Source organism: Empidonax traillii, unplaced genomic scaffold (assembly GCF_003031625.1).
Source record: "Empidonax traillii isolate 1590-97213 ecotype Southwest subspecies unplaced genomic scaffold, ASM303162v1 scaffold597:size822913, whole genome shotgun sequence".
Classification (NCBI taxonomy): Eukaryota; Metazoa; Chordata; class Aves; order Passeriformes; family Tyrannidae; genus Empidonax; species Empidonax traillii.
Window position 1 is genome coordinate 624,187 of NW_020955790.1, and position 27,882 is coordinate 652,068.

General features: G+C 42.9%; 1 protein-coding gene across 9 annotated transcripts in view; it reads left to right on the forward strand.

Moving 5' to 3' along the window:
- Positions 1-27,882, forward strand: part of ATXN1 (ataxin 1) — a 274,252-nt gene that overhangs the window by 187,115 nt on the left and 59,255 nt on the right. For all 9 annotated transcript variants that reach the window (XM_027898444.1, XM_027898442.1, XM_027898446.1 and 6 more), the window contains one exon: positions 634-745. The gene's annotated coding sequence lies outside the window, so the exon portion shown is untranslated. The remainder of the gene's footprint in view (positions 1-633; positions 746-27,882) is intronic.

A 27,882-nucleotide genomic window follows, 5' to 3' on the forward strand; every position in this document is an offset into this window, starting at 1 on the left:
AAAAAAAAAAAAATAAAAAAAAAAAAAAAAAAAAAAAAAAAAAAAAAAAAAAAAAAAAAAAAAAAAAAAACCACAAAAAAAACTAACCATGCAATATTAAAAATCTCAGATATGAAAAATATTTCCTACCAAGGAAATATAGTGTGTGTATTTTTGTTTTCAGTCCTCCTCTGCTGTCATATTACCAATAACCACAGAAATAGATAGGTGTTTGCATTCCTTTAGAGGAGTTCATTGAGAACAGAAATCTTCACGGATCTCTCTGCACACCGCAGACTTTATTTGCAGACTCTTTTCTAAACAGCAACAGCTCCAAGTAGTTTTTTTCTTCCTCTTGTTATAGCAACAGAAGTATCCAAGAATTATTTTAATTATGTATCTGCTTCAGCAACTCTGAACTGGGTTTTAATTGTTGGCAATAAGACGTACAACGCAAATGACTCCTCCTATCCCAGATCAGTGTTTGCCACACACTCACTCTGTACTGGAATCTCTGTCCTGGGAACTCATTAAAAATGCATTTGCTTTAAGGAGATGTAGGAATCAGTTGTTCATTTGCTGAATAGTTCTGTGGATTTTCCTCTTTGTATTCCTTGCTTTCCTTTCTCACTTGGTTTTGCTTTTGTTTTACAGCTCTATCTTACTTTATTTGAAAGAGAAAAGCCAGTGAGGACCTGTGATTTCTGAAAAACCTTCATGCAAAAGGATAATCCAGAATTCCCCGAAGAAGAACATAGTGAATGTTGTGAGTTGCTACTAATGATAACAAATACTTCCAATTGTGTCTTTTGGGAGGCGGTATCTGCCCTAGTGTTTGCTCCCTTCCCTGCGATGCACTGAGCATCTTTTTGCTCTGCTGAAACAAAAGACAGGTGTGTTTTGGTTGGGCTGCAAAGCCAGACTTGAATTTCTCTCCCTCCTTTTTTTTTTTTTCCTTTTAATGTATTCAAGGGCAGAGTAGTGTTATCTAAGGAAAGACACTGGGTTTCTTTTCCTTGGACTACTACAGTTTTTGAACATATTACTGTTGCTTTTATTTAAATATGTAATGCTGCATTGAAAGGCCACATGACTCTGTGGCCTAATAAGAATGAAAAATATTATGGGTAACAGTTCAGCAGTCTACAGGTGAAAGAGTTTTATACATGCTTATACAGTGGTTGAAATTAATTTGACCACTTTCAGATTATAGGAATGAAAATGTAGTCATTTGTGCCTGATATTCATCAGTTTGTCATATTAGTTTGAGTATTTTCAGTACAAATGCTCCTCGCAGAGGTTTGTGTTCATGGGAGTTGGAGTAGCACACCTTTCAGAAGGAAACACAGTCACTCAACTAAGATCTTGATCCAGCTGTGGTATTTAATAAAAGAAAATATTCCCATGAGGCATGGCTAAAGAGAAGGCATAAATATTTTTTTATGTTCATTGTTTTTCTCTTGAAGTCCACTGCTTTTCTGGGTGTAAATGGACAAACATGCAGCTCAAATGTAAACATCCTCACAAAAAGAGGAAAATAAGAGTTCTCTGCCTGCCAGGTTTTAGAATAACCCTCATTTTTGTCTTAAGAAGGAACTGTGGGGATTTCCAAGTTAGGCAAGTTAGTATTTAAATCCTTATGCCTTAGTATTTAAAGTATGCAATGGTCCTTCAGGATGTTAGTAGTGATAAAACAAGCTACAGAGTCTTCTAGTTTGATCAAATTAGGTTTTGCACTTTCCATAAATGTAGTAGATATAAATATATTTTCTTACTGTTGGGATGCCTTCTAGCTCCCTGAAAGTTGGATTCCCTCCTTTGCTCTGCTTTTCCCTTTGGGTTCAGGCTTTGGGAAGCAGATTGAGACAGAGTCCAAGTGTTGCTGCTTTTCAAGAACCACTTGCAAAGGAAATATTAGAGAAGACACTGAAAAATTTTCATCATCTTTTGCCTTTCCTGCATGCTTTGATCTACAGTGAAATAGTCAAAAAAGCTGACATTTGAAATTGTTAGTTACTAGTACCACTAAGCTGCTAAGTTGGTAGCTCATTAAGATGAATAAGGGGCCTCTGAGACCTGAAGCTTCTCACTGTCTATGTATCCAAGCAGACATGGCCATATCAGCCTATTCCCACACTTTGAAAGACTTCTTTGAAACCACAAGAGCTTACTTTGCATGCTGGCATCCTAGAACAGAAGAGGACAGCCTTAAATAATAATAATAATAAACTGTCCTACCATGCAGAGCTGTTGGGATAACAGATGTTTGTTCAAGATGTTGCAATCACCTCCACTGATTGCAACAGCATCACCACCTCATGTGGTGAAGAGCATTCCCCAGGTCCTCTAAGATATGTGGTGTGCCGTATCAGCCAGACAAACTGCATGAGAGGAGGCAATCATCAGCCATTACAGGGGATGGAATATCTGTTGAAGATGCTGTCAGTGTGATCGTTACATTCTGCCCTGTCCTAAAGTGGTTTAAAATGATCCCATTTAAAGCACAGCATGGTATTCTGCTATTGCCGTGCCAAAACCCTGAATTTCACTCACGAGGCCTGGGTTTGTGCAGAAAAAGCAGCACTCTTCTCACCAGGTATGGATGGGAAAAAGCGTTCTTGAGAATGGCTCTTACGCTGGCATCCAAGACTGGTTCCTTTTTTGGGGAGTCATTTGGAGGTGATGGAGAGCTTTTTAGAAGTTCCTTGAGAGTGTATTCTGTCACCTGGCTTCTGCTCAGAGGACACTGTTGCAAGAAGGAGGCAGTTGGCCAGGCTCCTCCTCTCTCCTCTCCTCTTTCCTTTATCCTTTCAGGGAGACAAGAATACCAGAGAGGAGGAGGAATGGTGTTTATCCTGAAAGGAAATGCCAGTATATAGTGATTTTACTGAAAAATACTGCTCTCTCTTCCCTGTTTGCAGAGTGTTGTCATGTTAAGATCTGCAGAAAGCAATCAAACCTTTCCCACTGCAAGTGGTAGCTGTTCTCTTCCCTTCTGCTGCCTCCTCCTGCCACCCAGGCAAATTTCAGCGAAAGTGGGGTGTGGGGAGGGAGGGGTGCAGTAAATCGGGACCAGTGTCTTGTATCCACCTAGAAACTGCCTGTTTACTAAACAGTACTAATTTCTTGCTTCCTTTTTTTCTGCTCTCTTCATTTGGATGAAGCACATTTCTGGAATAGCAGAGCTTGTACAAATCAAGTCCATGTTCCACTTCTTAGGAGAGAAAAAAGGATGTCAGGAGGGCTTGTTAAGGAGGAATGTTTATTTCACTTAGCAAGGGGCAAAAAAATGAAGCGAGGCAAGGCTCCTTTGCTCTCGCAGGAGGGGACCTTGTGAATTCCAGCATACAGTTTTGTAATTTTCTGGTAGGATTTAGGTATCCTGAGTTGGTTTTTTTTCTATCCTGAAAACATATGCCGCAGCTTTTTTGGAGTGCTAGCCACACAAGCACAAACACATTTTAACAGGAGCAATGAATAACTCTTCGTGTTCCTCACTCTCAGACATTTTCTTCGCAATATTTTTTTTTGCACTTTTGCGAGAACCTCTGGCATGGTTTGTGGGAAATGGAAAATAAATCTCTAAATCCAGAATGTGTCAAAAAAAGAAATGTGGTTAGTTGATCTCATATCTGTAATTTATTTTGGGCAAACTGCAGATGGTAGGATAGTAAACATCCCTGCTTCTCACTGGGACAGACTTTCTATGCCCCACCTGGGAAGCTGCTGCTCTAAGGGGTGATCCCAGAGAGGATCCTGGAGACTGCGGCTGCACATGGCTTAGCCTAGGTTCCATCCCAGTTTTGAGCTGCTGCCTCTTTTCTCTACTCTTTGGCCCTCCTTGCTCCCTTTCCCGTGGTCCTATCTCATCCATACTCCCGCTCTGGCTGCGGACTGTTTTTTCTGGCACTTGGGCCTGTGGCGGGTCTGGGAGCGACACAGCTCCTGGAGCTGATGTCAGTGCTGCTTCCTGAGCTGCCTGGCCAGGCTGGCGGCAGCCCAGGCACACCCTCTCCCCAGAGCATCACCTTCTGCTGCCTGCGCTGCTGCTGCTGCAGCCCCTCGGGGGGAGGCACGTACCAGTGACGAAAATTGAAGGTTGGCGAGCATTTTACAGTGGTTTTCTGCGAGTGGCCATCTCCCACGCCTGGAGCCTCAACACCGGGTTTATGGCGTGGTTGGAAGCGATGCCCTGTGTCTGTTCTGAGCTGTACACACCTTGGAAGAGTGATGGGAAGCTTTGACACATGCAGACCTAATGTTTCTGGATGTCTTCGCTTTTGTGCCGCTTGGGTATCCGTATGCTAAACCACTTCATGGTTTTCTATGGAAATTACGAGGCTGCTGATAAAAGAGCAGAGCTGTGTGTGTCCGTTCTTTTAGACAACTGCCCAGTACATGCCACTTGGTATTTATAGTGAGAGGGAAGAAGGGAAGAATCGCTTTAATTTGAGAAATGTCTCTCAGAAACGGCAGTAATTTATTCCTAGGCATTATTCTTCATTAAGAGCTACAGACAGCTGCAGCTTCCCTTTAAATAGAAATTGCTCTCTGCAGGCATGCTATACATAGGGCTTCAGGTTTCTGCCATTTCTCTGCCAAAAAATCAGAAGTATTTCTCACCAAATAAATGTTTATTCAGAAAGTCATATTTCCTGGCTTTTATTTCATGTCACAGGCTTCCGCCAGCCAGGCAAGAATGGCTCAAGGCTGGTGTTTGGGAGAGGAAGCTGAAACAGTTTGAGTCTCTTGCGGGGTTTCAAAAAAAAGTCTCTGACTGTAACTCTGGGCCTTCGGTTTGGCAGTTTGTTTTCACTGCTGAACACTGGATTAAAATGGATGTTGCAGGAATACAGCAGAGCGACTGTGCCTGTGCAGATGCAAAGTGGATGATGGTGTGTGTTTCTGCGCGTCAGGTCGGCTCACCCCTTCTCCCGGCCCCGAAGCCACCATCCTCAGACTGCATGGGTGGCAAACTTGCTTTGGCAGTGTGCAGCAGCTGAGCTGTTTTGGCAGTGGGAAGATCCCCTGTACAGTCAGTGTATGGGCGCCTAAGGACAGCAGGTGAGAGCTGAAGTGTGCCTGCTTGCACCTGCCACCCAGCAGAGAGGTGGCCAGGATGGCTTCCAAGTCCTGCAGAAGGATGTGTAGCAATGAAGCTGTAAACTTCCAGCATTCAGGGACTGCCACAGGGCCAAATGCCGTTTTATTCACATCTGTGCAGCTTCACTGGATTTACCTCTCTCTTCTCCACATATGTACTGGCTGGCTCCTCAACTCATGACTTCCTAACCTGTCTTTTCTCCACTGTCTTTTCCAGCCTGAACTGCTGAACTTCTTCCTTTGTCTCCAGGGATTTATCTGCTGGACCCGTACTTTGCATTCAGCCTCTGCCACTCCAGTAGATGACTTTGCTATCAGCAGCCCAAGTTGATTGTCTTTTGTCATCTGTGGCTATGGTGTTCCTGTCAATACAAGATGTTTTCTTCCTTCACATTTTATCCGAGTTCTCTCTACACTCCTGAGTTTATGGCTCAGAGTTTGCAATCCATGTATTAAAATAATTTTTAGTTAGGTCATTCATTACTCTTTGGCTTTCTTCTTGGACAGTACAGCTTCCAGAGTACTGAGAGGCTGTAATTTCTCCAGGGCTAAAATCCAAGTCTTTGATAGGCAGGCATGATACCCGGGGCCACTACCTGTTGCTACCCGTTGTCAGCTTTGTAAAACTTACCCTTCAGAGCAAAGAAATCTGAGCACAAAGATTCTTCTCTTCTCTACTGTGGCAAGCTGTAGTTTCCCAGTCTGTTCTGCCTTCCCTTCATTGTCTTCCAAGCAAATGGCTGTAAGATTATGACTCCCATGTTTGGACTGAGAACAGCTTTTGCCTGAGCAAACAGATTTCTCTTTGGCAGTCACTTTCACTGCTGCCCCAGCTTTTTGCTGTCAGCTTTGTTTCATGATTTGGCATTAGAGAAGTCCAGGCGGTACTAGTGCATTGGAGCAATTAACACAGCAAGGCAGGCAGGTGAATGTGCTTGTTAATGATTACAGTACCAGTGTGGTTGTGGTGTGGTCCGTGAGAGCAAAGCATCTCCTGCAGTTCAGCGGTGTAGCTTATGGCTGCTCTTATTTTTAACTTGGTGCTGTCTGCTGGAGAAATTTCTGATCCTTGCTTGCAGCACTGCTTGGTCCAAGAGACTTTCTGTGAAACCAAAAAGAAGCTTTGGGAACCAAGCCCAGCCCTCACAGGTTTATAGCCTGGCCTGAAAGCTGCTCTGCTATTTGTAGGTTGTGTCTGGGGTGAAGCTGATCAAAACATAGGTGTCTCACGCCTGTGAGGACATTTCTTCTGCTTCTTTTATGCTCTCCTGTGTTTCACTTCTGCTTTCTTGTGCTGCTGTGACAGTTAGCATCACTGGTGAGCTGGTTTGCTGCGCCCACGATGACCCTAACAGTATCTTGTAGCCTGCCAATGCTTCTCTGAAAGCTGATAATGTCTGTGGCAGCAGCAGCAGGAAGAGAATATAAATTAAGCTCTCCTAGAGAGGAGGTTTTTTTCCATTTTCTGTTTGGAGAGTGCATTCAAAAGGAAATGCTGCTGATACTGGTAGGTTAGTTAAAAGGGATCATTAGCTCTTTGTAGCAAAATATTATTCTTAACAATTTGTTCATTCATATTTATTCCAGATTTGTTTGCAGCCTTCCAGACATGTTGACCCTGGATGCTTATGTTGGGAAGGAATATTAGATTCTCTTATTGAAACTGGCAGTATTGATGCTATCAGTGTTCCTTTCCAGTGAGTTTTATGTTTCTGATTGTTAATCAGCTTTGGTGTTTCCAGCTACAGACACTGATGAATGTTTCAGATGCACCTGATGGCACCAAGGTCAAGAGGAAGAAGATAAGCAAGTCACCAGGGTTGCTCGTAGCTTCTTTTCCTGTTGAGGTGTCAGAACTAGAGACTAAGGACCCCTGAAGTGCTGGTTTATTATTTATTTCTGATGGGTTTTCCTGGCAGCTCTTTAAATAATAGGAAAACCCTCAGCACTGTGGGAAATAAAGTTTATGGCACTATTGCATCTTATTACCAAGTTATTGCACTGGTAATAGAAGAAATCTGTTTGGGAAGTGAGGGCCGCAGGAGATGAGGGGAGCAACCTTCACTCAGAATCAGGGTAGTGATTTATAAATTGCCTTGGTCTCACAACGTTTGGGCTGAAGTGAATTCTATTGAAGCATTACTAAAGCTGTGCCAGTTGAAGGAATCCAGGCAAAATGTGGGTTGGCTTCCTGGACGGATGGGCATTTGTGAACAGACCTATGGATATTCCTTGCAACTCTCCTTAATGGAGACAGTGGGCAAATTGTGCTTTAAGCCTTTAGCTGCCATGAGTTTGTCTCTCTGGCAGATAAAACCTGTCTTCTCAACAGCTTGATTTAGCATTTCTGATGGAAGTAGTTAACAAAAAGAAACTTCGGGTAACATGAAGCTGTGGTGAAGTAAAAGGGAGTTTGACCCTCAGGGTGGAGCAGCAGGAAGAGCACTGAAGGAGCTAACCCTTTTTATGTTCACAGTTAATGGGGTTTGGGTCTATTCTACAATTTTTGAAAGGCGTGATTTTTGTTTTTCTTGTAAAGCTGTGCTCTGCAAGTGACTTTATTAAAGAATTTCTTATGGGGAAGAGAGGCAAAATAATGTCTCTTTGTCATTCAGTCATGTACTGCTGCCATTTGAAGCGGGAAGGTCCTTGGAACATATTTCTTAGTTAAGACATGTCTGTTAATTCCACAGTGCAAATTACCAGAATCCTTTTTGCTTTTACTAGAACCATTAAAATGTTTGTATAACTATCTTTACTCAACCTGAGGGATAGCCTGCAGAGCAATCAAGGAAATGTAAGTGCAAGCACTTCCTTCTTGTTATCACTGACCAGTCAAACCAGTTCAACTGAACGGATTTGGCTTAGTGAGCAGTCCTGCTGCTCCTGATGACATTTGTAGAAAGGGTGAGTGAGCTGTAGAGCTTTAAATGTCTTCATTATAGGATGAAGTCTTTTCTTAAATTAAATGAAGCAGACAGTCTTCATTAGCTCCGGGTTTTCTTGTTGTTATTATTATTCTAATGTAATTATCACTTTTCTTCAGTCAGCCTTCTGCTTGCCTACTTACAAATAAACTCGTTCCATCTGGAGAGTATTTTGAGATGGGGAAGGTACAGTGAAGTAGTGAAACTATTCTCAGCGTTGTATTCTTCCTCTCCTCTTCACCTACCTAGAATGCCATACAAGGAAATAGAAAAGAAACAAATACATGACAAACACAATAGGATACTCATCCCTCACAAAGGATTATGCAAAGGAAGATTGTTGAGTGCCTGTCTAAGCACATGCAATGGGAGAAGGCATCATACGTTGATATGTAAGACCCCTGCAGCTCTTTGCTTCAAAAAGCAGCGTTAAGAACTAAGGAATCGCCCCACTCTGCTCTCACATGACAAGACACGTTGCTTCTGCAGTAAGTAGTTCTTGGGCATAATGAAATACCTGCTGAGTGCAGGGAGTAAGAAAGGCTCAGTCACGATGGGTACATCTATTTGTGCATCCGATCCCCGTGCAGAGATTCCCCAGCTGACAAGGTGCTTTGCTCAGGCTAATTAGCCCTGCTTCTCTTCTTACATCTTCTCTGATTATGCTAATCAGACTGAGCAGGGTGCTGCCTGACACTGCTAAGAGTCAAACAAGTGTGTCTGTGTAGCCCTGCCCTGCAGTGCAGCCTGTAAATGCCTAAGCCCGCTCGGCACGAGCCCCCATGTCCGTGCCGTGTGGCTCTGCAACCAGCCCAGGTATTGCCTGGAATTCTGTTGCATTATCAAGAATAGCTCAGCCTTGGGTGGCTTGCTGGGATTGCAGGAAAGGTACTAGCGTTAGGGAAGATCTGGAACAACTAACTGCCTGTAGCATCCTTGCTCTCAGAAAAACACATGCTGCTAGATGTCTTCTGTCCTGTTCTGGAGGTGGTGGTCTGGAGCCCCGAGGGGGTTGAAGGTGGCGTGTTACGGGACAGAGGTACCCAGGCAGACAATCAGAAATAGTGACACTGAGGAATAAAAGTGTGAAAAACTTGGACTTTCTGCTTTTCATCCTATTTATGTGTGTAGGACTGACAGAAAAATAGGTTGGCAGGTTGAATAAGATAGTGAAACCTTACTAATTAGCTGTGCATTCCCCACTCCACCTCTCTCTTCTTCCTTCCCAGGTGGCATTCTTGCAGAATGAAATGAGTGCAGGGATAGATGACTTTCATAATTTAGTATTTTAACATTCAGTTCTAACTGTAGCTCTTGCAATATAGCTAGGTTTGCTATCAAGTATTGTTTCAAAGATACTGAGTGAGCTTACACAAGAAAGGTTTTAGAAGAAACAATCAAAAAAGACCTTGACAACCCCCAAATGAAAACAAATAAAACTATTTTTGCTCATTATAGTAGAAATGGCTTTTTACTCTCCTCCCTGTTCTTCCTCTGACTGGCACCTTCCTGGGAAATGCGGTTGAGAACAAATGCATATGTATACACATATACGCACATGCCTATCTATCTATCTATCTATCTATCTATCTATCTATCTATCTATCTATCTATTGATCTTAGTGAGTCCAGGAATGTAAAAACAAGTGCACGCACGTATGCTGGTTTTGGCAAGTTGGTCATTTTAGTTGCACAGTTTCCTGATTTTCTTCATTTAAAAGGTGCATTAATGTTCTCTGTATGATGTTCTGAAGTGTGATACTTAGACCTCTCGTCAAAAGATGGATGTTCATCTTTCATTACATATTTTGAAATAGTAATCCTCAAAATATCATGCCAAGCCAGTACCATGAATAAATAACCGCACTGTATTATTTTTGGGAGTAGCAGTTTCCAAGACAGTCAGCATGATTGCAACCATCAAGTGAGTAGAAAGCATTTTGAAAGAGTAGAAAGAGCTTTGTTGACTGAAATGGCTGGGTCAGAGCTGAAAAGGAAGAGTTTGCTGTTTTAAAACATAGCAGACATTTTAGACATTCTTATCGGGGTGCTTCAGTAACGCAGTTGTGTGAAAGACTGATAAGGGAATGTGCAATAGCAGCCCTCATAATTTAAAGTGCCCGAACTTGGCACGTTCTGTGGTAATGTAAAATAGCAATAAATATAAATCTCATGTTCTGGGATTCCCTGGTCTCCTTATTAGCAGATCAGTGTGTAAACACTGGCTCAGTGTGGCTAGTAGTAGAGGGATGTGTTTTGTTCTTGCAAGCGGATGCGTGCTGGCTCTGCACCCCCTGGAGCATGTATAAGACAAGCTAGATGCAGAATGGGCTGTACTCCACATTTTCTAGAGGAAGTCTGTTTTGTATAAACCACACGTGAAAACAATAAGTAGACAATTTTTCATTGTAATGCAGGTATTTCACCAGCTTTAAGTCATGACTTAGTTACTGGTTTCAGTCGAGCTGCCTAGTAAGATCTTTCTAGGAGCGTCATTAACAGGAGAACTCAATCAGAATTGCAGATTTAATGCTGCTCCTTGGTCAGATTGGGACTGGCAGTTCCCATTTTGCTCCCGGATCTGCACCAATTAAGTGCATAAAAGTGTTTTGAAAGAGCAGGAAAAGCTTTATTCACTGACATGACTGCATTTGAAAGTGGGGAGTGGCAGGTGAAAGAGCGCTGGACCAGTAGTGGCAGGGTGCAAATCCCAGCGTTTGCACCCCAAGGGTCCCACAGGCCTGTAGTAGCTGTTTTTTCTCATATGAACTTGTGCCCTGAGCCTGCTTGTTGAACCTGTGCAAGCTCTGAGGGCTGTCAGGCGTGTCCGGGCTGGAGCCTCAAAGCAGTAGGGAATGGTGTTTATCCGTGGTCAAGGAGGGAAACCACCATGCTACCACAAAACCTGTTGTCTGATGAGACTGGTGCTAAAGGTAACGTGTAAAGTAGTGGTGATTGCTTCTACAGGAAAGCAAATGGAAGTAGGATAAATGGTCCTTAGTTATGATTGGCATTTTAAGGATTATGACATAATTCATTTAAGCTCAGTGAAGGCATTTCCATTTGCATGTTCCTTCAGGACTTCAAAATGCTGCAAAGAGCACAGCAAAGCATTTGATTGTGATTGTGCAAAGCTGGTATGGTGTCGGTGTAGCCGAAACTGAAATTGCACTCAGATGAGTTCAGTCTCAGTGCATGTATTGTGCTGGAAAGCCCAAGTGGTTTGGTTTAGAAAAGATTTGCAGTATTGAAGCATCTATTTTTGGTTCTGTGGGGGGTTTTTTTTTGTACTTTCCATTTCTGTTTTGGCAAAGATGGTGTGGGGGACGAGGAGCTGCGGATTGGTGATTGTTTGTCTGTAAACCGTCTTACTGGAACAGAGACTGTAGGAGGCTTTCTCATGGCTCTTAGTCAGACCAGTGCCTTATCTAAACAGTATGTGACCCTTGAAGATGCTACTGCTCTAATCCCAGTCTACTTGCCTGGTCAGAGCAGATGATATGGACCTGCTTGTAGCAGAGTGAGAGGAGCATTCATTTGGGGAGCTGTTCCCGTGTATTAAACTACTGGGTTCTTAAAAGCCTTTCCTTTCTGATAGTATCCTTTCACTTGCTTTATTTTCATGTAGTTCAAAGGTAGTCCAGAAGAGAAGATTTTGATACCTTGATGAAGGAGATCACAAAATGAGGTCAAGGCTCTGTCCTGACATCACCACACGGTACTTTTTTGACATTGCATTAGTATGCAATAACTTGTATATTGAGTAGCAATGCAGCAACTCCAAACAAATACTGGTCTTTGTCACTAGAAATATAGGTACCTGTGTTGGCCATCAGTTTTAATAGAAGAGTGTATTTCTTAAGTTGTGCAGCTTTAAGATTAGTAATAATAGCAGCAGTGTGGGACAGTTTATGGTATCCAGTTTGAGGCATTTCCACCCTGCTGATGTCAATCAGGCTGACAGCAAGTAGGAGACTGATGGCAGAGGTCAGGACTTGCTGGCCTCATTACTTACTTTCTGTTCTATGGTGGAGTAGGGAAGAAATTGTATCCTTGATCTTTACCTAAAAACAGTAAGAAGGAAGGAGATACAGAGGAAGATATGCAATTAGAGACATAGCAAAAACAATTCATGCTGCACTTTCATACAATTTCTTGAATTAAAAAATGAGTTCAATAATTCCTGTCTTCTTATTTTCTATTTTTTTATATTAAATTTATAGTGATAGGAACATTCTTCCCCTATAAGAAGTAACAGTGATGTGAAGAATTTAAAACCTAAGGAATAATAAAAGGGAAATTGCATTTTTTTTAATAAACAAGGAATCATTTAAGTGATTCCTGACCAATTACCAATTACTTTATCCTTTCACATGCAAAAGGAACAAAGGAAAATGGATAAAATTCAGCCTTGGTAAGGTTTGGCTGAATAATGCTAGCATGATTGAATTTGAAGTGCAGTGGAAACATTATGGGTTTCTTAGAGTGGGTCCCCCAGGAGTTTTGAGAAGACACCTGAACCAGAAAACTGGAGCTCAGATCCCACCTTTCCTCTTGCTCAGTCGCTGAGTTTCTGCTTTGGTTCTTAATTATAGCAAACAGTCAGTCCTGTCCTATGTTGCCTTTTCATTAAATGCATCTGCAATGCCAAGTGCACTGAACCTGCTAGAGGCAGGTCTTGCCTTTTGGAAGGAAAATTACATTTTTTGGTTTTTATCATAACTTTATAATATTCTTCCTTCTCTGTCCTCTCTGCAAAGGGAATAGCTGGTCTTTAGATATTCATGTATTAACTCCTGCAACCCTTTCCTCTCGTGCAGCCTGTGGTTTGGGATGGCTCCAGTGGTAGGGCACTGACTTGCAGTCAGGAGACACAGTGGCAGAGTCAGAAGGAGCAGCTATCTGATGGGTGACTTGAGGCATGTCATGACCGATCAGTGCTGCAGCCATAAAATGCAGATAATGATACTGATATCACTCCTTGGTAAAGCATTATTTAATGCTTTCATGAGTATTTCTGCTCCAGAGCCTGGGTGTTTTTAGCCTGGATTCCAAGGATGTGAGGTATGTGTGGTGGTGATGATGTCTGTCTGCTTGTCCATCTCCATTTTCCCCCTCTCATAACACTGTCTTGGCTAATCCCCACCAGATCCTGCAGGAAGTAGAAGTCTCAAAGACAATTAAATTCCTACGATTTTTTTGATTGTTGCTAAATTCAGAAGTCAGGAGAGATGAGAGGCAGGAGCTGGTGCTGACATCGAGGGGAAAGAGACAGCCAAGCTCCACCCTTGCTAACTCTCTTTGGCAGTGGCTGGCAGCGAGCCCTGCTGCTGCACCCAGTGGGCTGTGGCAGCCCTTGCCCAAGTGCCAGGCCAGCATGGCAGGACTGCTGGGGGATGCCAGAGGGAAGATGATGCAGACATGGGTGAATGCAGAGGGACGGCAGAACAAAGTCCTGCTCTCTCTGTTCTTTGGTACAATGGGACACATTAGTAGAAGGGCCCTGGCTGAATTTGTCGTTCGAAGTCCTGGTGGTCATGTTCTTGTTTCTGGCTGCTCTAAACATGCCTTTCTCATGTTCATGGGATGTTTTTACTCGTCTTCTGTGCAGACCTTGGTTCCTCTGCCACAAGAAGCTCTGAATCTTACCGGGCACATTCAGCAAAGCTCTTGTGCTCCTTCCCCTTCATGCTGCTCACATTTTACTTCTGCAGTGCATGCAGATTTAGAACTGCCTTCTTTCCCTGTAACTGTGGGGCTTCTCCCCATATATGCCAAGTGGAAGAGCCTTCCTGTTCCCATGAAGAAATTCTGTCTTTGTCCTCATTATACCCATTTAATGTCTGACAGGCCGTGTTTTCACTGACTGCTGAATTTCCCCCTTGCACAGCTCTTGTTTGTGCCTCCAGAGCACTGGCATTTTTCTGCACAAGGCCTCTCACTTACTTGGCACAGAGCTCTGGTTTTGTACTGTTCTGTACATTGCAGGCAGCTACCATGGCAGTAGTAAATTCACCGGGATGCAAATTTATTATCTGGTGTTTAGTAACTCAGTGGGGCACATGTTTATCTTGTACGCTTGAGTGCTGTTTTTAAATAGTACTGTATATACAATAGATAGATTTAAAGTTGACTAACCAAGAAAACATCCTCGAGGCTGAAAGACTAAGCGTGAAAGATATGCAAGAGTTGCAGCCTGGCTTTTAGCACTGCTTTGTGTCTGGTGGGCTGACGTACGTGGCCGTAGCAGTTATATGTCTCATTTACACACCCAGATAAAGCCAAGATAGTTTAAAGCAATCAGATTAATCTTGTGTCCTGAAAGAACAAGTTTATCCTTTGCAAGAGAGAAGAAACTTTCAAGTTGTTTTTTTTTTTCTGGTTTTGTTTTGGTTTTTAAGGAATATTTACATAAGCATCCTTTCACTGGAAAGAAGGGACAGGTAAACAAGTATCCATCTGACCACAGGCTCTGTGGCTTCTGCAAGGGCAATTATATGAAGACCAAGACTCTTAAACTACCTTCAGGTCAGTTGTTTTCAGTTATGTTAGTTTAGGTAGGTTAGAAGTTCAGTTGCTTTGAAATGGAGAAGCTGTGACCAGGAAGGAACATGAGTGCAAAAGCATCAGTCATGGAAAAATACTGTAGCCTAAAGTCAGTTTTGAAGTCTCTAAGTTTTTTATTCTCTCTTTTTATTGACTTGATAGACTTTAGGTTAGGCTTTCAGTACAGAAAGTCAAGACCAGACGTGTCTCTGAAATAATTTTCATGGATTATTTATATGTGTGATATGTATTTCTCTGCCATTTTAATAAGAATCTCTCATATTGAACTTATTACTATTTTGGCATTGGGTTTGTAGTCAAAGCCCAGTTTGGTTGGGCACTTAAATACATAAATGGTAACAAAAGGAGTCTCCAAACCATAGAAGTCATAATGTGCCTGTGTATGTGTGAGTGGAGGAGAAGGGAGGTTTTAGCCAGTGTGTACCTTGGCTTCCAAATCCACCTACCTTTGCCGTCATTTTGTGGATGGTGTCATGGATTGTTGTACAGTGAATGGACTAACTAGTCCAGGAAGATCTCCTCCAACTTCTGACTGAAAATCCCATCTTTGAATCAAACAGAATTTGCAGCCTGCAAATAGTATCTGAATCTGTTTCAGATCTTTGTCTTTAGTTTGTACTTTATTATTATTTTTGTTTTATTTTCATGTACCTGCTTTTTGCACTGAAGTAAGATGTGCAGAAGTCCTATTTATGTAGATCGTGCATGTCTGTTTTCCTGACAGGATGGGACAGGTCTTTGCAATGCATTTTTAAGCGGTTTGCCCTGTTAAGTTCCCAGTGTCCAGCTCTCATGGCTTCCTGCACTTCCTTTAAGGAGTTGTTAATAAGCCGTGTATCATATTCAGCCTAATTTTCACTTTTAAGAAATTCCCATCAGTCTTAAGTAGCCCAAGACACCATCTGATATAATTCTGTCTAACTCATTTATGATGCTGGATATAACACTAGGGGTGGAATCAGCAGGAATGGGATACTGCAAATCGACTGTCCCTTCAGTACATGCTCAGAGATGCTCCTGCAATGTTGTCCACATCATATGTCAAACCCCAAAGGAGAGGAAATGCGCTCTGGACAGGCACTGAAGCAGGTTTATCTGAAGCACCATGACTGAACCTTTTTAGTACTGGCTGATTGAAGTGGTGTTGCTGCACTTCAAAATTTCTGAAGGCCTCATTTCATCACTCTGCCTTTAATTTCCTTCTACTTCTCTCAGTTCTTTCTGTCAGTCCTATATGCTCTCGCAACACTTAAATTCTCATTTCTTCCTTTTTATTTCCACAGTAGATGGTGAAGTCACATCCCACATGGCTCTGCCATCTGGAACAACTTCCCTGACTCATATTCCTTTCAAGTTTCAACTTTATCCTTGGCCTCTCTGTGATAATCTTCCTTCTAATAAAACAATCACATCTTATGCCCAGAGGCTTTCAGTTCTTCTCTGTTCAGTCTTCTTCCTCAAGACATGTAGCTTTTGCTGCCTGTTGATACACAAGGTATATTGTGATCTGTACTTATTATTAGACATGAAAGACCTATTATAGAGACACCTAATACGTACTTGTGTCTAATTCTTGTTTCAGGGCAACACTTCAGGGCACACTTAACTTGTTAACACCCCCTTATCCTTTTGATTGCAGTTGTCCTCACTGATTTAAAGTTAAATACATGTCTAAGTACTGTGAATATGATAAAGCCTCAAATGTGAAACATGGGGTTTTATTTTCTTTTTTTTTAAAATACAGCTAACGCATATTGCACAGTCTGAAAATAATACATGATTCAACAGAGATTTCAAATCTTAAGTCTTACCTTGAAAACATCAAACATGCTGTAAAATCAAACAGAAATCCACTTTTCAGTCTGTTGACTCAAAACATTTTCTGCTGCCCACCAAGGTTTTCAGTAGATGACATAGTATGTAGCTATTCTAAATTAAGAAAGTCTTATTCTTTCTGGGATTCCATAGTACAACTGCTGAGTTGCAATACTTGCATAAAAAATGGATGCTAGTTTATTGAGTGGGTGGACAGAACTTGCAGTGCTACTGCTTTTCTCCTAGTGGCTCCATTAAAGCTTCCATGAGATGAGGGGAAAATACAGCTCATAGCAGCTGTGCCTGGGCACCACACAGTCCTGGCTTTGTGCAGAGCACAGCTTTGGCTTCTGGAGTGGGAGCACAGCGCGTATTAGCAGCAGTACATTCATTGACATAAATCACTGTCAGAGCAGCGGAGGAATGCAGCTGTGTATTTTGTGAGTGCTGAATGTGGGCTGTTTCAGACTCACCGTAGGATCATGGAAGATCTGCTCAAGTTTGTGTCTCGGACTGTAAGCCTTGGGTGTTGGGTGCACCGCGGATGGATAACCACTCACTCACTCCTGAAATAAATGCAAGCTCACGTGCAGGTTCCTACATGTTTTTGCCCATCCTTGACCCTTTCTTGCTATTTCTTTCTTTCTTCCATGCAGAAGGTTTGTCCAGAGGGGACACATAGTTAACACACATCCTTCCTTATTTGTAAAAAGGGAAGAGTGGGGAACTTAAGAGTGGCCCTTTAAAGGAGGCTCGTTTAGGGTCCAGCTGGTATTGAAATCAGCAGTCCTTGGGGAGAATGCCTCACCTTCCATGTGTCTCCCACCAAAATCAAGAAGGGGAAATGCACTCCCATTCATCCCCAGGAGTAAAGCTGCCCTGGTGTGCCTAAGCTGCACTGTAGGAAGTCACAGTGCTGCTGAGGAGGAGGAGCAGGGAAGGTACAAAGCCAAGTGGCTCAGACTGCTCTTGCAGCCCACAGAAGCAAGGCTACCAATTAATTTATTACAGAAACCTGCATGATGCTGCTGTGGCCCAACTTTGGGCAAATCAGTACAAAGAAGAGAGTAATACCAAAGCCTACAGAGTGTTTTCGTAGGCTTCTCAAGGGTTTTTTGTTTGTTTTCATTTGGTTTAGGTTTTTTGCTTGGTTTGCTGTCCCTACCTAAGCATACAGTTAAAATTCTTACTGTCAGGGCAATCCTCCCCTTGCTCTGGATCACTGGGAAGTTATGCAGTGATTTCTCATTTGCTTCTGGAGTGATGACACAGGCAGTGTTGTAGCATGAGGATATTTTTGAAGTCTGAGTGTGGGCATACGATTGTCAGAGTCAAGGGGGTTTTATTATAGAATTTGAGCCGTACTGCTTCATTAACAAGAGATTTGCCATTGTCCCCCTTAAAATGAGGACAGTAACCGAAGGCTGTATAGTGCTTGGTGCCTTGTGAATAATGGGGATTGCAGAGCTAAAAGTGTATTTGCTGAAGTCCTTTTAAAATGCATTGCTTTTGTGCCGTTCATATAGTTCCCTGTACAGACTCACATGAATCTGTACTTTCTTTACCTCTCTTAAATGCTTGGTGGATGTGAAAAACCTTCCTCTGTGTGTCAGTGGAGATAGCAATGCAAGTAAAAAAGGATTCATGTGTTCCTTTTCCCATTCATCACAGTTCTTGGAGATTTTTGTGGAAAATTCACCCCTGAGAACCAAACTAAACCTCCTTCTTCATAACCTACTATGGCCAGACTGTGGAATTAAGCCAACCTGAAGTACTGTTTTGGGGAATTTCTGAGAAATCTGTTGTCCTGAGTGAAACATCTTTTTTACTCTGCTTCCCGTTCTGCAGAAAGCATATTCCTCACACCAGCTCTGCCACGCTCGTCAGTTCAGCAAATGTTTCCTTGGCATTACACTTGCTGTTTTTGAACCACGAAATGCTTTTAGGTAAAGCTATCATAATATAAACTGAAAATTGACAGGCTGAATAGCTGTGGTTAGTATGTGCTATAGTGGTGATGACATGGGAAAATATGTTGTTTTTCTCCAGATGACTGTTTGAGGTTAGTTCTAGACCATTTTGTTCGTGATGTGCCAGCTAAAATTATGAGAGCATGGCTTTGAAGTAAGCAGGTTAATTTGATTTTTTTCTCTTTTTTTATACCTGATAAAGGCTCGTTCAAAGAATGGCTGTTATTGTTGTTTTGGGAATTAAAAAGTACAGGACCAACCACTAAAAGGAGTAAAAGGTTAAAAGTACTAAATTCCCCCTTCCAAGAAGTTCATCTCGCTGCATAATCTAACCAAAGGTGTCTCACTCACAGTTCTAGCAAGGGCACAGCGTGGCCTGCAGGGCAAAAGCCAACAGAGCTCAGAAGCCTCTTCTTCAGCAGAAAAAGGTAGTGTGAAAAGGGGATGGGGAGCAGCAAGCAAAGCTGGTGCTTTCTGCTGGTGGCAGAAACCGTATTTCATAGAACTATTCCTTATGTACCTTTCTGGTACGAGCGAAGTGGTACGGCATCCTGCGAGGATGGCAGCTCAGCACAGCCACGGGTGACATCTCACACGTTTTATCAGTATGGGGCAATGTACATGCACCACAAAGTGTCACAGTGCTGAGTCAAGCAGACAGCGCTCAAAAGGACCACAGAAATATGTGCCCTTATAGAGGTAAGAAAAGGAGGCATTAGGTAGGAGGTGATGTTTGATATCTTCATATCGAATGAGAAAAACAAAGGTGACTCAAATGTCACTTTCTTCCCAAACAGAACTCTTTTTGGTGTGGGCTGCCAGTCAGTTTCAGGAGTGATATGCAAAATATACAGAATCTGTGTGTGGCTAAATCGTAGATTCTTTTTCTTTCATCTGCCTCCATGTTGCTTTGTGCTGCAAGGTTGCAGTTGCATGTAAAAGGCTTGACATATTTAACTGAACCTTGAAACAGCTCCAGTGAACTGCAGCAGAAAGAGAAGCAGAGGAAGGTAGAAAGATAGCAGAAGACACATTAACCAAACTTAGTCTTTGAAGTAAACCACTGCAGTTCTGGAGAAGGCCTAACTCCACTTGCTGCACCAGTGTACAGGTTTGGTTTAAATCTGCTCCAAGGTAGTGTTTGGGCATGGAGAGACAAGTTAGCTGTGGAGGAGCAGCCTTAAAGGTCAGTGTGCTTGCTTTTACCCGTCTGAAATGCTGGGCTGAAATAAGGCTGTTAGGACAGTCCACTCAAGTGAGTATTTTTCTCTTTACTTGTATAGGCTTATCTCAACTCTTTTTGGGGTGTGGGGAAGATGGGGGAGTGGAGCATGTTTGCTGATGTCTCCCCTGCCCCTGGGTTGAGGAGCCTCTGAGGCTTCTTAGAAGTTAGACCATGCTGACTTCTGTGTGGTCCCCTTTAGTCCCAGCAAACACTAAGGGTACACAGAATGGATGGCTTGTTTCTAAAACACTGTCAAAGAACCAGAGGAAGAGAGAGTCTTCTAATGCCAATATTTCCCTAATTCTTACGATCTTCTAATGACTCCTGAAGGCACCATTCCCTTTCTCAGCAATTCTTTTTTCACTCATTTGTGTACCTCATGTCAGTACAGCCAGTACTCAGAGTAGTTTAATTTTAACACCCTAACCCAGAAAAGCTCCCATTTTCCCTACTTCTGATGAAAATACTTGAACCTGTTTCAATTAAAATAATGATAGCATATTGATTAATATTGTAACATTTTCTGACCAGTACAATTGTTTAACGAGGTTAAGTATATTGAATATAAATCAAAAGATTAACTTAGTCAAGGACAGTCTGATGATGGTCATCCAAATGGTGACATTTTGGGCTTGGCATTTGTACCTGCACATATAAAGGCAGGTGGAACAGCTAGGTACTTTTCTCAGGCAGATATGCTTTAAAGGGTATTTCGAAGTTCACTGCAAGGAAAAAATGCATTGTTACACATGGTGTGTCTAAAATAAAAGGTGATATTTTGGTAGTTCCCTGGATCAGTTACTGACATGTATGTTTTCTCTGGGGCCTTTCCCCCCACGTGTAATTTTTTTCATTCACTGGATGATGGCCCTGTTTATAAGATAGCAGCAAGAAAACAGAGCAGTAGATAAGAGGGGATGTTTGTGTCTATGTGTTAAATAGTAAAAACCAAAGTGACTCACCTGTCACTTAGTTCTGAAATAGGAATGTTTTAGTGTGGGCTGCCAGCGCATGGTAGGATGTGGTGGCTTAATGCGTCTACTTCACTTGTGCCTTTTATTTCCACGGCCTTACTCCCAGTCTTCAGGGCAAGTACTTGCATAACAATTTGCAGGGATGGGGCCTTTGCCTTGAAATTACGCTGTGAGGACATTAACGCACACACAGTGGGATGCTGAACACAGTGGGATTCTGATCCTCACTGGGGCCTCTGGGCACAATGCTGTCATAAATTTTAAGTAATAATAATGCTGTAAAAAGTTAAATAAATGTGTCAAGTTAATTTTATGCTCCCCTCCCCTCAGGCAAATTAGCATAAATTGAATTTTCTAATAATTAGTCCAAGCAGTTATCACCGAATAGATATACCTGACTTCTGTGAATTGTGGTAATACATGGGGGACAGATCCTGCAAGGAGCTCAGAGGCTCCCAGACTGACCTGGCGGGATCAGTTCCAGTTGCACAGTTACTGTATGACTGCTTTTGCCATTAATTGGGTTAGTTATAAGTTATATGTGTATTGCCATACAGTTCAGATTTTGGTCACTTACATTTACAGCCTTACAAAATCAGGCACTGAACTCTGCGCACTGGGCTTATTAAACTGTCGTAATAAACCATTTTGCAATTCCAGGCAGCCCTTCCCAAACGTATTGTAGAGCCTATTAACAAACACCTGTCAAGTTCAATTGAAATGTCTAAGTGGTCTGATCTACAGTGTCTGCTGCTGTGCCAGAGAAAGCAGGGCTTGCACGGCGCGCCAGCCACGTCAAGTAGCGCAGTCAGAGAGGGGGTGTTTGGGAGCTCAAAAGGGGGGCTCCAAGGAGCTCTTGGCTTGCCTTTTGACCTACTGGATTTTGGTAGTAAGTAGTGAGGAAAAAAAGGAGGACAAAACAGGTACGTGTAAGTCAAAAGAACCTTTCCATTTTTTGAAGGGAAGATATGGAAACATAAACAGATCTTTTTCTCTGCTGCTGACTTTAATGAGGGCTGGCCCCTGGCACACGTGTGAAAATTGCTTGGCTAGGAAGATTCTAATGTTCTTTGTATCGTAGCTTTGGAGATAAAGTCTTAAACTCCCAAGTTGCTTCGTTTGACAAGAGAATGCTACTTGCTGCTTGCTTCCAGAGACTGAGCTTAAAAAAGAGGAGAGGGGGAAAATTAGCCCAGTAGCATCCCAGAAATGTTTGTGGAGTGTTATTTGTTTCATGCTCAGGGATTTTTCTTTCCTTTTTTTTTTAAATCATGAACTGGGAATCCAAGGAGGCTCAGCAATCAGCATGTTTGAATGCCAGCCAAGACACTAAACTGGCAGCCATCCATTCTGATATCAGTGTGAGTGAAATGTGTACTCAGTAACTGGATTCAGGCCCTTCATAGTTTGCAAGCAAATATTTCTGCTTTTGCGGATCAGATTAAAAAAATGAAAAAGCTGTGCAGCTCTCAATCATGTTAGAGAGGAGGGTCTGCCCCTTTGAAGAGGGGCGTTAACATTTCCGTGTCCCAGTCAAAGTCCTGTGCCTTATGTCATCGTGTTGAAAACTATGGTCTATTTCCAAAAGGCATTTAATTACCTCTTTTAATGTTTTAACTACTAAATCTACGGTGCATAAAAGCTGTAAGTACCTCACACTGGTAATAAGCTGTAGGAAAGTGGAGTAAATTGGCATTTCGCAGAAAGGTTGTACAAACCCAGTGGAAAGCTATGCAAATCAGTTATGATACAGCCAAATTTGCATTTTGTCTTGGGTTTAGTGATGATATGCACAGCATGACTTCGGCAGGCTTGCCTCTTGGGATGATGCATGCACTGGTGGTATGGCCCTGTGGGGTCAATTTAACAAGCATAACGTTGTGATTTTCCATGCAGTTTCTCAGAACCACCAAGCAATGTGCAGCAATAAATACTGTCAGAGGAAATCGATTTTTAAGAGTAAATACATTCAGCAGGAGGAAAAAGTGTTATACAAATCTCTTGCTTTGCCAAAAGAACATTAGCAGCTTTGTTTGGTGCTGCTCAGCTTTCCAAAGTAACTCCCTTCTGCCGCCTTACTTTTTTCTTTCTTACTCTTTGCTTTAGGAAATGTGGGGACCTGGAGGTGGTACAGAGTTCTTGCTGGCTGAGTGCTCAGATCATTAAAGCAATACACAGGGCAGGGCGACATGTTGCAAGCAGCTGACGATGCAGTTTCACAGCCTTTGAGTTCATTAGTAGTAGCTCTTAAGACCTGTTGTTTTGCCCAGCTCGGAAGGAAGGTGGAAGCATACTTGAGGTTTTCGATGATATTAATCAGGAGGACGATGATATTAGGGAGGACGATGTGCAAATGGGCTCTCAGAGCCCATTGCAGTCTGGTTTATGTTGAAGAAACATGCATGCATTTTAACTGTTGCTGTAAGGTATTTCTCAAATTACCTTACCTGCCTTTTTCCTCGTGTAAGTTTTGTTTCACTTCTTCAGGAATTAATTTCAAATGTTAAAAGGAAAAAAAAAGAAAAAAGAAAAAAGCCCAATCAAAACCCTAAATCAAATTAATTGGAATTTTTTGGCACCGCCTTCACATGCTGTGTATTCTCTCCAGCCAGCTATTTGAACGCAATTTTTTTATCTTTTCTGCTGTGAAAATGGACCAAATAATAAATTCTGTACATGCTTTACTTGTCACAAGAATGAATTTGCTGCAGCATCCCTTCCCAGTTAATGGGAGCTGTGTGACAGCTCCATCCTGTGGGGTGCTGGGCACCCAGAAGAAGTGCCGGCTGTTTTCATTTCCTGTGCTGTGACCCTGCACCCCTTGAAGTGAATGAAATGTCAGCTGCTAACCTGCAGTAGATTTTGGGCTGGAGTACTACAAGGGCTGCTCAAGAGCAGCCTGATGGAAGTCTGTCTCTTTAAAGTGGTAGTTAAGCAGAATCTCTCCTTCAGGCAGGGTTTAAGCAGGAGTTTATTTTGGACAAAGCACCTGGTACAAGGCTGTCCCGAATTCAAGCACAACCTGAAGTACTCTGTTCCTGTGACCTCAGTGCTCTGTTAGTTTGCCTTACAGAAGCAGAAAGGAGTTTGACTGCTTTCAAGTGAAGTCTGCCAAAAAAAAAAAAAAAAAAAGAAACAACCAAAAAAACCCCAACAGCCCAGCAATCATCTTTTTTTTTTTTCCTTTCTCTTGCCTTCTCTATAAATAGTCAAACATTTTTCAGAGCAAGTTTAGTTAATGTTTTGCAGTGGTGAGTGAACATTGTGATCTGCCAATATGTTTCGTGCTCCTGAATCTCCTAAGATTCTTGAGTGTAATTTAATTTGGGTTTTTAAATTAGAGAAAAAAAGAGTGCTGTGAAGTCTTTTCTGAATTTTGTCACTGACTTCATGAAGAATCCTTTGAGTGCATTTGGGAACGGTTTGGCTTCACTGAATACACGTTAAAAGTTTTCCTTTCTTATCCTTACCACACAAACAATCACGTCATTCTTGAAATTAATGCTCCTTTTGCTGTCCACATGCAAGAAATTATGCGAACATCTGTGTAAGTTGCAACATTCAGGAGACAAATTCCTGGTAGCAGGCTGCAGAGCCTCTCTTTCATACCCTTGTCTGCAGAGGGTCTGTGCACAGCCATCAGCTTTGTTCTCTCACCACACACTGTCAGTTTTGTGTTCCACCACTTCGCTGCTAATTACAGCTAGTAAGGGTTTGTCTTTTTGGTTTCCCCCCCTCCTCTTTTTCAAGCACCAAATGCATAGTTTCATTAAGGCATCTGGTTTTATCAAGCAAATGGTATCAGACTCGTGTGGGATTTTGTGAGTCATTACCAGAAATACTGCAGTGGGTGGACTAACCCTTCGAAGAGTGTTTCCGGGGTGGTAAGGTGCAGAGAAAATAGGGTCGTGCCTGTGACTTTTTTTGCATGCACCCTCGGGAATACCCTCCACAAGGGTGATACCCTTGTTCTGTCGGCAGCTCTGCTGTTCCCTACTGACACCAGAAGGAAGATGAGTGATGCTCCTCAGTCTCCCTTCAAACAGAGTATTTCTCACGGCTGTCCCTGCCTGACAGGATACTGCAGCACAAAACACACGTGTTTTGATTGCAGGGCTGTGTGACACAAGCCTGTGGCGTGAGAAGCCAGGGCAGCAGCACTTGCAGAAGCTCCCAGAAGAGCACACTTAGTTGTCTGTGCTTTAGGTGTCAAGGCTTTCAAATTAGCATCGCCAGCTTGTAGCTGGGTTTATTTCAGTTACAGATATCAACGCTTCTTCCTGAAGTGTTACCGCCTCTCCACCTACAAAACGCAGTCCTGTTTCCACCCCAAACCTTGTTGGAGAACACTTTCTGTAAAGTAAATCAAACCCAAATGCTGCGTCCTCACTTTTAATGGCACAGCCCAGCCCCATGTATCTGGGCTCTCGCCATCAGCCTGGTCTCACAGGAGCAACACATCTTCCCAGTAAGAGCCCATTAGTGGGACATTTGTAGGAATGTTTGTTGATCTCTTCACATGTGCAGACTTCTCGTCAAGGAAACCATTTAGGAATAACATGCAAGACTTTATTCTTAGAGTGCTACTGCCTTCCTGACAGAATTACAGGTCTTCAGAGGCCAGCACTAGGAGATGCAGCTCTGAGCCTGTGCTGCTGGGACCCAAAGCACATGGGTTTGCATTTGCACATCTCACTGCCTGTGTGTTTTCTCTCTGACGAGAGACTGAGGAGGTATACACATTTGATCTCGTGTGCTTCATCCAAGATTTAGCAGGGAAGTTTCTTACCAGAAGCACATTTGTTTTGGATAGAGGCTTTCCTGTTAAGTCCTATAGTATCATACTGTCCTGTGTAGTAAAAAAAATATTTCCCATTCCAAGAAATAGCCAAAGCAATGTGAGGAGAATGCTTTGATGAAATTGGGGTGGGGGTGAAGAGGAGGAGCAGCAGAGACCCCTCTCTTGCCACTGTCTAGTTAATGTTTCTAATGAAGTGTAGTGCAATGCTGTGATCACAGCAGAAACCTGCTTCGATGAGTGATGATTTGTTGGGCCTAATGTTCTCCTAAGCGTAATTTATGACAAGTAAATATGCAATGGCTTTTCCTGGTTCTTCCTATTTTTTGACTGCTTTTTCTGTTTCCTCAGTTTGGGAATGTCAAAGGAAAACAAATAGGGTTGTCATTTCTGGCCAGCTCACAGAGCCTGGGAAGCTGTGGTGGGAGCAGGATACGTGGCTGCTTCCAGCCTTCCTACATGATTCCAGAGTGCATCTTCCTCCCCCAAAAGTCACTCAGGTGGGTACAGCCCCTTGGCTAGTCTCTCTGGACAGAGCTACCCCCTCCTGGTGGCAAGGTGGGCAATCTGCAGCCCTTTGCCTGGCATATGTGCATGCCCATAAAGAGATTATTCGGTAAGCTTGCAGAGTATCTGATTGTGCTGTACTGCAGTCCCCATGAGGCATTAAGAGCTGTAGGTCCAAACCAAAGTAAGGGAAAGAGGCATCCTTTGTGGTGAGATGGATTCCCTCCTCCATGCATGGGCAGACATCATCCCACGCACAACCCTCGCGTGTGCACCATGCCAAGCAGTTTCTTGGTGTATCAAGGAAAGACCCGTCTCTCTTACCACTAAACCACCCCTGTAGCCCCTTTATGCTTTGGACATATGCTTTTGGGTACTGTGGGAAGGGCAGGGCGGGAGGGCAAGGCAGATCCTGTTGCAGCATGCAGAGGAAGCATGGAAATTACGTTTTGTACCCGGCTCCCGTTCCTGTGTGCACCACAAGATGTGGTGTGAGGAGGCACAGAAAGAGCACCTGCTCATTGTGCTGCTGGAGCTTGATGGCTTTGGCTGCCTCACCAGGTCAGGTTTCTGTGCAGCTGCTCCCAATGGCAGTGTCTGGGCAGCAGCTCTGGCATTTCTTCCGTGCCTTGATGCGAGTGGCAGCAAGATGTGGCTGCAGCCTGCTGAGGCTCCTGTGGGTGAGGTGACGGTGGTAATCCCCTGCGTGTCTGTGGCTGGGCTGTGCATAAGATTCAAGAATGGTGTTTGTAAACTGAAGACTGATGGGATGAGTCCTCCAGTGCTGTCCTGTCTGTGGAGAGCACCCACACCAAGGTCTGGGGCAGCACCAGCTCCGGGAATGCGGCGTGGCAGAGAAGTGGTGGCACACATGGTCACTGTGCCAGCAGGGCTTGAAGTGGGAGAAGTTTTGAAATTACAGCAATGGTGACAGCTCACCTGATTCGGATTAAATTGCAAATTGCAGCTTCTTCAGGGTGCTGTAGGTAGGGCAGGGCCAGGTGTCATCCTGGTCCTGGTGGAAACTAGACCTTTGTGCTGGAATGTCATATACCTCGTTTATAAATAAGGCTTATGTAGAACTTCCATAACTATGTTTCTGGATTTCCCTAGACATATTTTCCTTACCCCTCTCCTTTCTACCTAGAGATTGAACCTGCTTGGAATCTGAGGCTTTTTTTTTTAGAAAATAAAACACTGAGAGTAACAGTAACTTTTTTTTTCTTTTTTCTGAGAATTTAGTGCCTCTGGTCGATCAGTTCAGGACATAGTACAGTGTCTGAAACTGTGTGGATTCAGATGTGGCAATACCAGCCTTTCCCCCTCATAGGTACAGACTGACTGCACGTTGTGTATATACCCTAGGCCTGGTTTGTTCCATTTTTTTTAACCCAAAGCATAGACATGATCCTGCATGCTCACAAGGAAAGCACATACATGCATACACTTACTTGTTGTGTCCCCATTAGAAACAGGGAAGCCCCAGAGCAGTGAGCCTCTTCATTGACTCCAGCAGCACTCCTTTCCAGAGCCAGGAGCTTTTTTGGTCAGCTCTGGGGAGAACATCTCTGGGTCTTGCAGCATGACATTCCTGGTCCCTGATGCAGAACAGCATTTTCTGTACAGGCAGACGTGCGTTGTCTTGTTGCCTTTTGAGTCAGTGCCCTGTTGTGGGATGGAATATTGCCTCTGTGTTTGAATGTTATTCTTAACAGGGTAGTCAGTTGCTTCGTGCTCAGATGCTCAAATGCACATGCAAAAGATTTGCAGAGGCAGGTGGTAGCCTGTATTTTTCTTCCGTTTGCAGTTTTTAAATAAAAAAAAAAAATCTTTTCAAGTTCTACACTGTCAAGAATGTGGGTGTCTGGCTGAATGAAAGAAAAATAAACTAAACTTGCATAATAAATACACTAGTAAATTTGCAATTTCCCTAAACTCTTAGCGTAAATACAGCCACTTTGGGGGGTTGGTTTGCTTGGTTGCTTATCCAAGGAAGAAGAGCAGCTTTTGAAGATTG